Consider the following 15178-nt stretch of genomic DNA (forward strand, 5'->3'; position numbering starts at 1 on the left):
GTTTTTTGGCCACGCCATGCAGCTTGTGGGATCTTAGTTCCCCGACCAGGGATTGAACCCGTGCCCCTTGTAGTGGAAGCTCCACAGAGTCCTAACCACTGGACGGCCAGGGAATTCCCGACATACTCTCGTAGCTTATCGTACACTTCATGAAACTAGAAATCTTGACGGTCTTATTTCCCTAGTATCTCTCTTGTCCGGAACAGTGCCTGACACTTACTAGATATGAGTTGAATAAATAAGCAAGGCTGGAACAGAGGTGGAGGCTGGGTTTTGGAGTGCTTGGTGCCATGCTAAGGAGTCTGGACTCCGCTTAATAATCAAGAGGGGGGCTTCCCTGGTGGCGCAGTGGTTGAGAGTCCGCCTGCCGATGCAGGGGACACGGATTCGTGCCCCGGTCTGGGAAGATTCCCACATGCTGCGGAGCGGCTGGGCCATCGGAGAGGCCATGGCAGCTGAGCCTGCGCGTCCGGAGCCTGTGCTCCGCAATGGGAGAGGCCACAGCAGTGAGAGGCCCACGTACCAGAAAAAAAAAAAAAAAAAGAGGAGAAGCACTGTGAGTCTTTGAGCAGGGGATTAACACAATTAGAATTAAACTTTAGGAGTATTAGCTAGTGGCAGGATGAAAGATGAATTAGGAAGGAGACTAGAAGTAAGAGGTTACTTAGGAAACCAAACCTCAAGTACTAGACTACTTGACTTTTTCTAAACTATTTGTTGATTTTCTGCCTTCTTTCTTTAGCCTTGTGCACAAGAAGTAGTATTTGGATGCTCATATAATCCCCTGGGCATAAACCACTACAGCATCTATCACTTTCAGATGTCCTTCTTTGTACTCATTTGTTTCCTCCTCCTTTCCTCCCACCACTAGGCTCCGGCCTCATCGAGGCTGTGGACCATGTCTTGTTTTTCTCTTGCTCTCAGAGTCTGACACAATAGAAGGCACATGGCAAGTGCTTAATACATGTTTGTGGAGTGAACAGATGTGAAAAGTAAACACCTTCAAGTGTCTGTGGAACGCTATTATCCTGACTCATTTCAGGTTGGTCAATAGGCAAAAGCCTTTCTTGTTGCAGAAATCTAGAAATGAAGGCTTTAACGACTTGGGAGGCTGAGGTACAGAGATAAAAGAATGATGAGTGAAAAGATGATGAGATTTTATTTTAGTCTCTTCTCTAGACTTTGACCTATTACAGAGTTTTTCAGGTCATAAATGAAGAAGATATGTTTAGATCATTTCTAGGAGTGCTGAGAAGGTGTCTGTGGTCATGATTCAGTATGTTTTATTTTGGGAACGAGGAATCCTGTTTTCATTTCATTTGTTGTTTCTAAGCTCTGAAGATTGTCAATTAGCCCTTGCCCTCACTGGATGCCTCGGTAAATTTTTAAAATTCATGGTCCTTGAAAAAACAAAGCAAACAACCCTATTATTTTTTTCTGCACTTTTGTATCTTTATTATAGCACTCATTATAGCTTGCTTTTTTTTTTTTCAGGCCATACCATGCGGCATGTGGGATCTTAGTTCCCTGACCAGGGATCGAACCCGGGTCCCCTGCGGTGGGAGCGCAGAGTCTTAACCATTGGACCGCCAGGTAAGTCCCTATAGCCTGCTTTATATTATGGTTATTCTTTGGTGAGTCTTCTCTGCTAGATGGGGTGAGTCTTCTCTGCTAGATTTTTTTAAAAAATTAATTTATTATTTGTTTTTGGTTGCATTGGGTCTTTGTTGCTGTGTTCAGGCTTTCTCTAGTTGCAGCGAGCCAGGGTTATTCTTCGTTGAGGTGTGCAGGCTTCTTGTTGTGGTGGCTTCTCTTGTTGTGGAGCACAGGCTCTAGGTGTGCGGGCTTCAGTAGCTGTGGCACACAGACTCAGTAGTTGTGGCTTCTGGGATCTAGAGCACAGGCTCAGTAGTTGTGGTGCACAGGCTTAGTTGCTCTGCGGCATGTGGAATTATCCCAGACCAGGGCTCGAGTCGGTGTCCCCTGCATTGGCAGGTGGGTTCTTAACCACTGTGTCACCAGGGAAGCCCTCTGCTAGATTTTTAAGGCAGGCACTATGCTCGTTCATTTCTTAGCATGGAGCCATGTACACGGAAGGGGCTTAATTGATGCAGGTTATATTGAATTTATTAAAATTGTTCATTAAGAGCCAGAGAAGGGGGCTTCCCTTGTGGCACAGTGGTTGGGAGTCCGCCTGCCGATGCAGGGGACACAGGTTCGTGCCCTGGTCTGGGAGGATCCCACATGCCGCGGAGCGGCTGGGCCCGTGAGCCATGGCCGCTGAGCCTGCGCGTCCGGAGCCTGTGCTCCGCAACGGGAGAGGCCACAGCAGTGAGAGGCCCGCGTACCGCAAAAAAAAAAAAAAAAGTACCAGAGAAGGGACTGTTTAGCTTTTTCTCAGTCCCCACAGAAACTAGGAGTTCATGTCATGTTTTTTCATCTTTGTTAGAGCTGAAAACATTTGTACATTGCCTTCAGATAATTCACAAAAATTGTGTATACCTGTTGTATGGGTCTATCTATCATCTATGTATGTAAGTATGTATGTATATATGTATCTGTCCATTTTCTATCTATCTATATCTATCTATAATGTATGTATGTACATATTGATCATCTATATATGTAGGTATGTATCTATTATCTATCATCTATGTATGTATGTATGTAGTATGTATTTGTCTATTATCTATCATCTATCTATCTATCTATATCTATCTGAGTCTAACAATACAGCCGCCTCTCTCACATTAGATAGCTGTTCAGAAACTGGGTGATATCTGTGGTATGAAGATTGCCCTTGAAAGACCTCTATTGATGTCTTTTTGACATTTTTGCATTATTTTGCAGCTTCCGGAGTGTGGGCAGGAGCGATTCCCTGAGTATTTTTCAACGATGACTTCTGTGTTTTCCTAAGAGGAGGACTCTGTTTGAGGTGGTGAGCAGAGTCAGAGCTTAAAGCGATTCTTCCTTGAAGAGCAGGTAGCTGCAAAGGCTCTCTGTGGTCTTGGGCTGAACTTGAGTTGTACAGATATGTTTAGCTCTGGCGTAGGCACTCAGAACCCCAGGAGATGTTGGTTCTGAATCTCGAGGGGGCCTTGGAAATCCCTAATGGGATTGCTGGAGCTGCCATCACTGGCACATTCGTCCCCAAAGGTCTGATTCTCTAGACTCAGTCAGAGCTTGGTCAGGCAGCCCCCTTCTCGTTCCCCTTAACTCAAGAGGAAATCAGCAAACTGGGAATGGGAAGGCCAACTTCCAAACCGCAGCTTGGTAGGACCTGTGAAACCTAGGCAGGTACTGGTGGCAAATGGTCTTCTTGGCTGCCGGACTGTGGTCATGCTAGAAATCAGGATTCAGTCCATATATCCAGGTAGACATCCAAGTTACTTTACTCCATGAGCCCTAGCTTCTTTTGGGGGGTTTGATTTTAAGTCTATGTTTCACAGAGCTAATTAAAAAATCCTAGTATTGATGTATGTATGTATGGAGCCTGGAGAAGAGAAAACTGAGGCCTTGGGGAAATGCATCAGAGTGAGGCCGGGAGATAGTCAGTGCCTTTAAAAGATTCACAAAGGTGGCCCCAGCAGTTAAAAGGAACCCCTGTGAGCCAGCCCCGAGCCAGCCATCTTCAAATGATAGCTTGGGAGGGAAAATTTCCAACAGCCATCCATTGACGGCTGACAGTTACTGATTTCCAGAGGAAGCCATGGCACTAGGTATAACTGGCCACAGAGAAGAGTATTATACAGAATGGTACCTGTAAGAATGAACAAGTTACTGATCCTCTCAAGATAAATCAGTATAAAAGATTTTTACATAAGTGGTCATGTCAATGATGGGGAAAAATTATTACGGTCAAATGAACTAAATAGATTCTGGAGGTGGAAGAGAGAGGACTTTGGGATGAACAGGCACCATGCCCACAAGTCAGGCCAGGTGATGATTTCTTGGTTTCTGGGTTATTTTCTAACCTGGGTCACTGAAGAGGAGGGTGTTAGCCACGAAGTTCCTACTGCAGAGGTAAAACCCATCAATTTATTCTTCCTGCCAATGGACCACCTGTAGAGATGACCTAGAGGGCATGATATATATATAGCTCTTTCTTGTCTGGCAGGGGGGAGGTTAGGGACAGTTCTGCACAGAGGCAGAAGAATGGCCATACCACGCTGTGGCTGCAGCTCCCTCGAAGAGGTCGGGAGCCCTCAGGGTGGATGAACAGGCAGCTGCAAGGCGTCGCCCAAGGAGACGGTCCTGAGACTGTAGTTATGGGTCTAGCTGGTAGATTCCTCCGTGTGCGCCCAGCACAGGCACTCACTACCTGTGGGACCTGGCAAGTATTTCCTGTTTTGGTGCCTTGGATTCCTTGCCTGTCAAGTGGGGATAATAAAGGTACCTCCTGCATAGGCTTTTGCTGGGGAAAAAACCCACTAAGTATTATTATAGAGCAGGTGTCCACAAATTATAGCCGGTGGGCTAAACCCAGCAAGCCACCTGTTTTTGTAAATAAAGCTTGATTGGACTTCCGCCACACCCATTCGTTTCCTGTTGTCTGTGGCTGCTTTCAGGCCACAACGGCAGAGCTGAGTAGTTGTGACAGATGCCATACATCCCACAAAGCCTAACATATTTATTCTCTGGCGCTTACAGAAGAAGTTTCCTGACTTCGGTTAGAAGCATAAAAATTAGGAGGAACAACTATGAAAGAGAATTTGCAAAGTGTCTTAGCGTTGGTAGATAAGAAGACTAGGGGTGGGGTACATGTGGGGAGGTGGGGTTTGATTCACAACCTTAATTTTTCCAAAATGTGTGTGTGTCGGTCATATTTAGAATGCAGCCCCGTGGTATTTTCCACTGCATCCCATGCACAGAGTTATGCTTCCTGACTGCCAGCACACCAGGCTTTATCCCCTGCCAGGGAAGTGTGTCGGCTGTTCCTACTTGGCCTCTCTTTTGACCTTTGGGCTTTCTACCCATGCTTCTCTGATCATGGAACACAGTTGTATGTTGGGTACTCAGGATGGTAGGAATGAGTTGCCAGAGCGGGAGACACAGGACTGCATTTTTGTTTATTGTGTTTGAGTTAACGTGTTTCCATGAACTCCCTTCAGGCAGAAGGGAGTCTGCAGCCTCATAAAAAAAAAAAAAATCAGTGTACTTTCCTAGTGATCAGAGATTTGGGCTCACTCAGGGGAATGCTCAGAAAATGCTTTGAATTTGAAGCCTGATGGGGCAGGACCAGGCTTTGTGGTATCACTGGAAGAATTCATATAAACCAGCTTTAACTGAAACATCCCTGTTCCCTCTCAGGGGCTGAAGCCTGAGGGTTGACACCGAATAGGCTTCAGGAATCATCCTGAAGTGTCCTTAGGAAGGAGATCTGGGTTTTGATGGTATTTATAATATGCTGTTACCTGGGGGAGCTGACTCCCAAACTAACAAACGACTTTGAAGGATTAGGGTCTTAGAATGACAAAATGACAGGGACAGCAAGGCCCTAGAGACCATCCAACTGCACCCTCTTCAGGAGGCAGAAAAAGAGACCCAGAAATGAGATGAGCCCAATCCAAAGCCATACTGTTAATCACAAACCAATGCTCTGTCATTAAAGAAGGTGACATGAAAGGTCTGACTCCGTGGGACCCCCAGACCTCTAGGCTGTTTTGACGTTTTTATTAGGAGATTTGTGAGTGGTTTTCTGCACCTATATTTATACATGTTTAGGTCAAATAGGTTAACTTGAATGTCAGGTTTTACTCTTTTGGTTAGAAATATATTAACCTAGTGTGTTAATACTGGTTCTTGCCTGCAACTAGAAAGCTCTGGTTGGCATTATATATATGTTTATATATATACCTATAAATCAGAGCTTATTACTGTGCAAATATATAATAGATATCATATAGTATATTATAATTCAGTTGGAGAACTAATTCTATCCAGAAAATGCAGTGGATTTGATAGATACAATATTTCTAAGTATGGCATCTATTAGGTGATGGCTAATGAAAGGGTTTCCCAGTAGGGAAATAATTTGGGACCACTGATCTAGATCAGGGTCAACAAACTATAGCTGGCAGGCCAAACTTGTTTTTGCAAGTAAAAATTTATTAGAACCCAGACACACTCATCATACTGTCTGTGGCTGCTCTCCTGATAGCAGCAGAGATGAGAAGTTACAACAGAGACCACATAGGCCCCCAAAGCCTAAAGTGTTTGCCTTTTGGCCCATTACAGAAAAAGCTTGTAGACCTCTGAGCTGGTCTGCCCTCTCATTTCTCATATCCCGTGAGGACACTAGCCTGGGAGGTAGAGGGACCGGCCCTGGGTCCCGTGGCTGCGCCAGGAAGAGCCTGAACGGAAACTGTCTTGTCTTTTCTGTTTCCCTTTTTGTGCTTCTGGGCCTACATCGCAGGGTACCGCCCACACCTGCTCAACGCTCTGCTTCTCCATCCATTTACATCAGGAGGAATTGGGTCCTATGAAGAGTAAGTTTTTGAAAAGGGAAAGGGAGGGAAAGGTCTGGAATATGGTGACTCTTGGGGTCCAGGTAGGTCACAGTGGGAGATTTGGGCAGGGTCCACAGAAAGAGGGAATTCATAGTTGGGTGTGGTCAACTTCTTCAACTTAACATTTTTAGTTTTTCTGCTGTAGGAGGCTTAGGTCCCAGCATTTACAGAGCATGTATTATGTGCCAAGCCCTGGCTATGTCTTTGTAAGGGTATGTCATCAATTCTTAGGACAAACATATGGGGTAGGGGGTATTTTTATTCCTATTTCAAAGAGGATGAGACAGAGGCACAGAGATGCAAAGTCACATGGCCACTATCACAGAGCTGGAACATGGTAGGGCTGGGGTTTGGACCTGTGAAGATAAACTCTTCACAGGCTAGCCTCATCTTAATAGCCCCTTGTATACAACATTCTTGCTTCTTTTCTGATGCTGGGCCTGTCATAATGGGGAGAAGCACTTATTTCTTCTTTGGGAAAAAAAGCAGAATTTACATTTATATTAACTCTAGCTTCCTTCTCTGTGACTCAGCACAGAGAATCTTTCTTACAGGGCTCTGTTTTGTTCCAGGATGAAGCTGCTCATCCTTCAGACACCGCATATAGAAGAAGCAACTAATAATAATAATAATGCTTACCTCCTGTTTACAGGACCCTTTTTCATATAATTTACTCCAAGAGACCAGGATGCTCCAAGACAGAGAAAGAATAAGATTAATTTCTAGGGAAGGAAGTTCTGTAACTGAATCCAAATTATAATTTGAAAATAATAAACAAATCCAAATGGAATTATCTTTGAAACTGTCTTTACTGTGATTAGAAAGGAAATCATCTTTAGAAAAACAATGCTTAACATTTTATTTATTTATTTATTTTTGGCTGCCTTGGGTCTTCGTTGCTGCACGTGGGCTTTCTCTAATTGTGGTGAACAGGGGCTACTCTCCGTTGCGGTGGGCAGGCTTCTCATTACGGTAGCTTCTCTTGTTGTGGAGCACGGGCTCTAGAGCACAGGCTCAGTAGTTGTGGCACATGGGCTCAGTAGTTGTGGCACTTGGGCTCTAGAGCGCAGGCTCAGTAGTTGTGGCGCACAGGCTTAGTTGCTCCACGGCACGTGGGATCTTCCCGGACCAGGGCTCGAAACCGTGTCCCCTGCATTGGCAGGTGGATTCTTAACCACTGTGCCACCAGGGAATTCCAGACAATTAACATTTTTTTAGAAACTTTTTTTTTGGAAATCACTAGAGACTCATAGAAAGTTACAAGAAAAGAAAAAATATATATATACAGGGAAGACCTATTTTCCCCGAATGGTAACATCTTGCATAGCTAGAGTATAATATCAAAACCAGGAAATTGACATTGGTACAAACGTCCACCCACAAAACTTATTCAGCTTTCAGTAGTTTGACATATACTCATTTGTGTGCGTATATGTATAGTTCTTTGCAATTTTAACACATGTACATTTGTGTAGCCGTGACTGCAATCAAGATATGAATTGTTTCATCACCACCAGTCTCCCTTGTGCAACTGCTTTATAACCACCCCCATGGCCCCTATCAACCATGTCTCTGTTATCTCTCTGTATAATATTGTTATTTCAAGGTGTTAAATACAGTCATGCAGTATTTAGCCTTCTGAGACTGATTTTCTTTTTCCCCTTTTTTTTTTGGCCACACTACAGGGCTTGCAGGATCATTGCTCCCGACCAGGGATTGAACCCGGGCCCTCGGCAGTGAAGGCGCTGAGTCCTAACCACTGGACCACCAGGGAATTCCCCGAGGCTGATTTTTTTTAACTCAGCAGAATGCCCTTGAGATCCATCTAAGTTGTTACATGTGTCAGTGGTTCATTCCTTTTTATGGCTGTGTAGTATTCCATGGTGAGGATGTACCACTGTTTGTTTAACAGTTCACCTGTTGAAGGACATTTTAGTTGTTTCCAGTTTGTTTGACTATTGTAAATAAAACTTCTATGTACGTTCAAGTACAGGTTTTTTTTTTTTTGACATAAATTTTCATTTCTGGAACTTCCCTGGTGGTCCAGTGGTTAAGACTCCACGCTTCCAATGCAGGGGGCGTGGGTTCGATCCCTGGTTGGGGAACTAAGATCCAACATACTGTGTGGTATGGCCAAAAACAAATTTTGTTTTTTCATTTCTCTGGGATAAACACACAGGAGTACCATGTTGGGTCATACAGTAAGGACATGCTTAGTTTCTAGAAGCCGCCAAACTGCTTTCCAGGGTGGCTGAACCGTGTTACAGCCCCACCAGCAGTGTATGAGTGACCCCATTTCTCTGCATCTTCACCAGCATTAGGTGTCATCACTATTTTTCATTTTAACAGTTCTAATACGTGCCTGATGCTATATTATTATGGCTTTAATTTGTATTTCCCTAATGGCTAATAATGTTGATTATGCTTTCATGTGCTTGTTTGGCGTCTGTATATCCTTTGCAGTGAAATGTCTATTCGTGTGTGATGCCTGTTTTCTAATTGGATCGTTTGTTTTTTATTGCTGAGTTTTGAGAGTCCTTTATTTACTTTATATCTGAGTCCATTGTTGACTATGTAGTGTAGTGTGTATTTTCTCCCACTCTGTGGCTTGGCTTGTCATTTTCTTCACAGGTAGTTTTTTTTCCAGGGTAAAATTTTTTATTTTCATGAAGTTCAGTTTTATCAGTTTTTCCTTTCATGGATTGTGCTTCTGGTGTCAAATGAAATGATCTTTTACTGGAAGGTGGGAGTTGGCTGGGAGTAGTGAGAGGGCAAGAACAAGGGGGTTAATGATAAAGCACTAAAAGGCTAAGTGACCTTTTTATTCTCCCTGCATGAAGGGTGGTCTTGGGCCTTGTTTTAGCATCAAGCTATCAGGGGGCTGCGAGTCGAGCCCTCGGCATGCCATGAGGGTTCAGGAAAGGGGACAGAGGCGGGGTGTCAGTGGTGGGCGCTCAGAATAAAATCCTTAACAGCCAAGAGCTATCTCTGAGAATTAATGGACTGCTTTCCTCCAGCCTAGTCAAATAATCCAGCTCATTTCATGTGAGATAAATTACAGGACCTCGTCACCCTGGCTCCTAGGGGAGGACACTTCTGTGATTCATGGCGCTCGCCCCCTGGGAGCCCAAGGCGGCAGAGGACCTGCCTTGCTGACTGATGACTAGTGGCTCTGTGACCTCGCCACAAGGCTGCTATTCAAGGAGACCGGTTGGGGTGGGAGGCGTGTGCTGGGGAGGATTTCAAAATGCAGTCACTGCTCCCGGCACAGACTGGGAGCCGGCCACCCAAGAAGGACAGTCCTTAGGACTACTGTCTGGTTATACCCAGCATCACTGTTTAGTGTTCTGAGGGGCCTGGCATGACTCAAGCCAATGTCCCAAACAGTCAGCGTTCAGCTTTGTGGTGCTTGGCGTCTGTGGGTGGTTGTGTTGTCTGGTGTTGTTGCATATGCGTTCAGTGTGTGGAGGGCTGTTTTGCAAGGGAGTGGAGGATGCTGGGTGTATGCCAGTACTAATGGGGCTGGCAGAAATGGAATGGATCGTGATCTTGTGGGCACAAGGAATTCTACCAAGTGGCATGTGTATCTGGTCCTTTGAACAATGGAGATGAATGGAAATTAACCACAGAGCAACATCCTGCCACCACTGCCCCTTTAAACCTATTCACAGCAGCTGGTTTTCTTGCCGCTAGATAACAACTCAGGTATCTGCTGACTTTTCTGGTCACTCGTAGGTAGTATAAAACCCAACAATTCTTTTCAATAACTAACAGCCTAGTTTCAGAAAGTAGAAGGCCTACTGCCTGATAGTAACCTGTAAGTCAGTTCTAACTCACAGTTAAGACTTCTCCCCTTCCTCCAGTCCTAGCCAAGTCTAAGAGAGAAGCCGACAACAGATGAAGAGGGCTGCGGTCAGCTTCTCCTACATCTCCTTCTCCTACATTCCTGCTTTCCTACATTTCCTACACTTTCTGTCTGACTCCCTGTTATTTCTGACCCTTCCAGGTTAGAGAGGAGAGGCCAGATGGAGGTGACCAGGGGAGCAGAATATTATTTAATGGACACTGTTAGGGAGGTGGCTCCAAGCTCTCTAAGCTTGACAGATAATTAAAATAGAATCTTTCTGTCTTATGGTATTCTGGTTGGCTCTTTGGACATGCTTCACCTCCCAGTGGCTGGAGGTCTCTCACCAGCTGTCTCCTGACTGCTGCTGGAGATACCTGTATTCTGGCCGGTCACTTACTTCTTCTACAGCCCTTGGGAATTTGGCAGTACCTTCAGCTAGCGTCTCTCTAGTACAGTGTCTGAATGGGGGTGATTTTGTCTTCCAGGGCACATTTGGCAATATCTGGAAACGTTTTTGGTTGTCACAACTAACGGCATCTGGTAGATAGTGACCAGGAATGTTACTAAGCGTCGTACAAGGCACAGGACAGCCCCACACAACAAAGAATGATCCACCCCCAAATGTCAATAGCACCAAGGTTGAGCAACCCAACTCTAGTACGAGGAAAACTCTCATACATCCTTTGCGCTAACAACTTCTGGGCTTGCAGGTGGCTATCGTTGGAGTCCGTCTCCTCCAGCTTACCTGTCAACAGCCAGCCGGCACATCCCTTGCCTGAATCCCCCAAACTACAGTTTTCTGAGTGGTCCTGCTGGAATCCGGATTCTTGGCTTGGGGGTGGGGCACAGAGTACAACTTTTTTCAGAGAAATTTTCCTAATCTCTCTTCTTCCACTTTTACTCCCTTGGTTATCTAACTATTATAAAATTTATCAGCTATCGCAAGAATTCTGTGTAACAACCTCAAAACCTCCATGGTGTACAACAATGTGCATGTTTATTGCCTGTGTCCTTCGTGTGGACGACTAGGGTTCTGTTAATCTGAACTTGCTCGTATATCTGGGGGTCAACTGGCCATTTCCGGATCTGGGCTGGGGCTTGGTTGGGGCAATTGCCCTATGTGTCTTTCATCCTCCAGAAGGCTTGCTTGGACACGTTCCCATGGCAATGACAGAGGAGCAAGAGTGTGGGCAAGTTCAATTAGCTTTTTAAGCCTCTGCTTGTGTCATGCTTGTGTCATGAACAAAGTATGGCTTGAGATTTCTTTTTTTCAAACAAAGCAAACCCAAACTTAAGGTATGAGGCAGAAAAATACAGTGATTAGATGCCAGACAGACTTGAATTCAACTTTTTAAAATTTTACTAGTTACCAGCTCTGTGAGATTAAACCAGTTCTGTAACCTTGTTTACAGAACAAGATATTTGCCAATACCCCAATCACCAAACCCAGTCACATAGCCAGGTCTACAAGTCTAGAGTCAGCGTGGCAGAGCACTGAAAGGCAAAGTGGAGGGATACAAGAAGGGGTGAAAGATTGGAGACATTGATGCAAGAGATCTATCCCACCTCCTTTCAAATTTCTACAATGTATTCACTTAAGAATGTGACATCTCTTAGCTTCAAGGCTCAGCTGAAACATACACAGGAAGATTCTCATATTAACATACAATAAACACATATATATGTTTATCTTACCCACTGTTGTACGTATAGTTGGCATGCAACTGATATCATTGCCTTTATTGCAAAAAATAAAGAAAATAAATGAATGAATGGGTGAGTAGATGAATGAGACGGGAGCGGCTTGACAGTCAGCATCTGAGGGGGCAAAAACCTACTAGCTCTCTCTGACCTGGCCTCCCTCAGCCGCTTGTTACCACATCCCCAAGTAACACAGGTTATAAACCCATACCTGATCTCACACCTTCAAATCAGGGAAATAAAAAGTAGAAACTTTCAGGAAAAAGACAAGAAGCTCCAGAGGTATAGGAAAGAAATGTGTTAGGATTTCTTTGAATTCAGATAGGCACCAAAGTGGAAAAGCTCGGTAAGACAGGGTTGGACTTACCCACACCTGTCTTTTCTTCTTCTTTTCTCCTTTCTCTGTTATGTAACAATCTCAGACATTTATTGGGAGCTAAATATGTGTAAGGCACTGACATCCAGTTTCACAAGCATTATTTCCTTACAACAACTTGGAGAGGCCTGTAAGATGGTTATTTTACTACAGAGGAAACTGAGGCTTGGAGTGAGGTTACAGAACTTCTTTAATCTCACAGAGCTGGTAACTAGTAAAATTTAAAAAAAGTTGAATTCAAGTCTGTCTGGCATTTAATCACTGTATTTTTCTGCCTCATACCTTAAGTTTGCTTTGTTTGAAAAAAAGAAATCTCAAGCCATACTTTGTTCATACTTTCCTATATTTTGGTGGAAGAAATTGCTTGGTTCATTTCAAGCATTGAGAAAGCTTTACCCCTTCAAACATCAGCCCTTCACCCCATACGTCTATCACCCAGAGATGTGTTTTCTTCGCCTCCTCTGGGCCACTTAATTACATTCTCTCTTCTTTAGGGGGAAAGCTGACGTGTAATTATTTCCACGATTAGCACTCTTGTGCAGCTAATTGTAATTATGCCTTATAATCACAGTTATGATCATCAATTACTCATTGCTGCTTCATTTGAATGTTTTCCTTTATCCCAGCTTCACAAAGTTGATGGAGGTAATGTGCCTGCTTACACACACACACACACACACACACACACACACACACTTATAAATCATGCATGGTCATTATTTGGTCTTCTCTGTTCTCACCTTTGTTCTTGTCCCAAATTTCATTACAGTATTTCACTGGCCACTGCCCAGTTGGTATTGCCTCTCATTTCTGGCTTGGCTTGCCTTTTTTTTTTTTGCGGTACGCGGGCCTCTCACTGTTGTGGCCTCTCCCGTTGCGGAGCACAGGCTCCGGACGCGCAGGCTCAGTGGCCATGGCTCACGGGCACAGCCGCTCCGCGGCATGTGGGATCCTCCCGGACCGGGGCACGAACCCGTGTCCCCTGCATCGGCAGGCGGACTCTCAACCACTGCGCCACCAGGGAAGCCCTTGGCTTGCTTTAAGCACCTTCTATTGACCCTACAGGTGAGGGAGGGATTCTTGCCCTAGAATTTGGGGGATGGCTAAACACATGACACCGGACACTGGGCGGATGAGATGGACAGCAGTTGATTAATCACATATACTCACAGCCCTGGGGAGGTGAACACTGGGCCATGCCAGGCCACACAGCAGTTGTCCCTGGGAGCAGAGTGAACAACCAGGGGCTGTAGGAGGCTGACTTTGTAGTAATAAGAGATTGGGGTGCCCCGGAAGGAAGTGATTGGCTTAAATCGTTCTGTGCCTGCCTCCCATGATAGGGAGGGTCCTTTGGCTGTGGGGCTTTACCTGTGGGAGCATAATGGCGAGTGGAACTCGCAGTTATGCTATTCAAGAATTTCACCAGGTATCAAGGCAGTGCATAATATTGGTCTTATTTCAGGCCTTAGACCACACCACTCCCACCTAGAAGTGGGAACAGGGTTGCTGTAGAAAAAGAGGTTATAAGCTTCAATACTTTGATCATGGGAAAGTTCCTTAACATTCCTGGGTCCTGATTTCCCCACCTGCAAACGGCAGTGATTCTGCCTGTACTTCATCAGGTCGTTGCAAATATTACTCCTGTTCTGTCTTGTCTATAAAGCACTTAGCTCTGTGCCTACCCCACTGCACTGCTCCAAACATGTATCTAGTCTTCAGGACAAGATGTCTCTGGTTTTGATCTTCCAGTGAGTTCTCTAGGGTCTGGAGGCCAACTACACTTTCTCTATTTTTTTCATTTCTAAGTTGCTTGAGGAAAATGATGCTGCTAATGGAGTTCTAAGATTGCAGAACGCAAATTCTGGTGCCAGGCTGCACAGTCCTCATAGAGAAGAACCATGTGTGGTCTAGGGACCTCGTGCATCTCTCCTTGTCACCATCAGATTATTTAAATATCACTAGTAAGCACCACACACCATTCAATATTCCTTAAATATTCTTTGGCCTGGGCTGCAGCCTGAACAACTTTGAGACCCCCAACCCAATACTGTTTTCCAAGAACTTCAAGACACGTGGAGATGAACCAGTAGGCAGCCTGGATATTGTTCTGTTTTGCAGGCATCACTGCCTGCTTCAGGGATGCCTCGCCATAAGTCCCTGACTATCAAAAGCTCTAAATCCATCAATCCGTTCTATTCTTCAAGTCCTGGATGGTATCTTCCCATCAAACTTTCCCTTTTCTCCTAAGACATGATACTGTCCTTTTCTAAATGCCTCTATTCATGGTCTGTTCCAATCTTGGACACTTATCTATCACTGCAGTGTCTTGTGTTGCTGATTATATGTTTATAAAAGCAAACCTCATCTGTCCACCTAAGATGTGAGTCTGGCCCAGAACGGGCACTGGATGTACCACTGCTGATTCACCTTCCAAAAACAGTGTGTGTGATGATCTGTGTGTTCCAAGCCCTGGTGGGATTGTGTAGATGATCCCAGAGGAGGAACAGGGCCCGAGGTTGTTGACAGGCAAAATCTCCTAGTTCTTATTTTTGGTCCTTCTACTGATGCTCTACTTGGCTTTTGCCATCTGATAGAGGAAAGCTCATTCTGGGCATCGTCACCATTTCTGGTCTCAAATCAGAGTCAAACAGAAAAGGGCCCTGATCCTGGAGAGTTTAATAGCAGGTTTGCTGTGAAATTGCCCTTTGTGAAAGCTGAGAGAAGTAAGAGAAACTAATATTGAGT

At 44.8% G+C, this 15178-nt stretch overlaps 1 long non-coding RNA gene across 1 annotated transcript; it reads left to right on the forward strand.

Moving 5' to 3' along the window:
• Positions 1-276: 276 nt before the first annotated feature.
• On the forward strand, positions 277-8178 carry LOC111173612 (uncharacterized). The gene is made up of 5 exons (XR_002644256.2): positions 277-1042; positions 1495-1593; positions 2851-2982; positions 6416-6488; positions 7082-8178. It is a non-coding gene; the product is annotated as an uncharacterized LOC111173612 (long non-coding RNA).
• The last annotated feature ends 7000 nt before the right edge of the window (positions 8179-15178 follow it).

Source organism: Delphinapterus leucas, chromosome 21, assembly GCF_059928025.1.
Source record: "Delphinapterus leucas isolate spDelLeu-1000000601 "Yukka" chromosome 21, BTC_Dleu_Yukka2, whole genome shotgun sequence".
Classification (NCBI taxonomy): domain Eukaryota; kingdom Metazoa; phylum Chordata; class Mammalia; order Artiodactyla; family Monodontidae; genus Delphinapterus; species Delphinapterus leucas.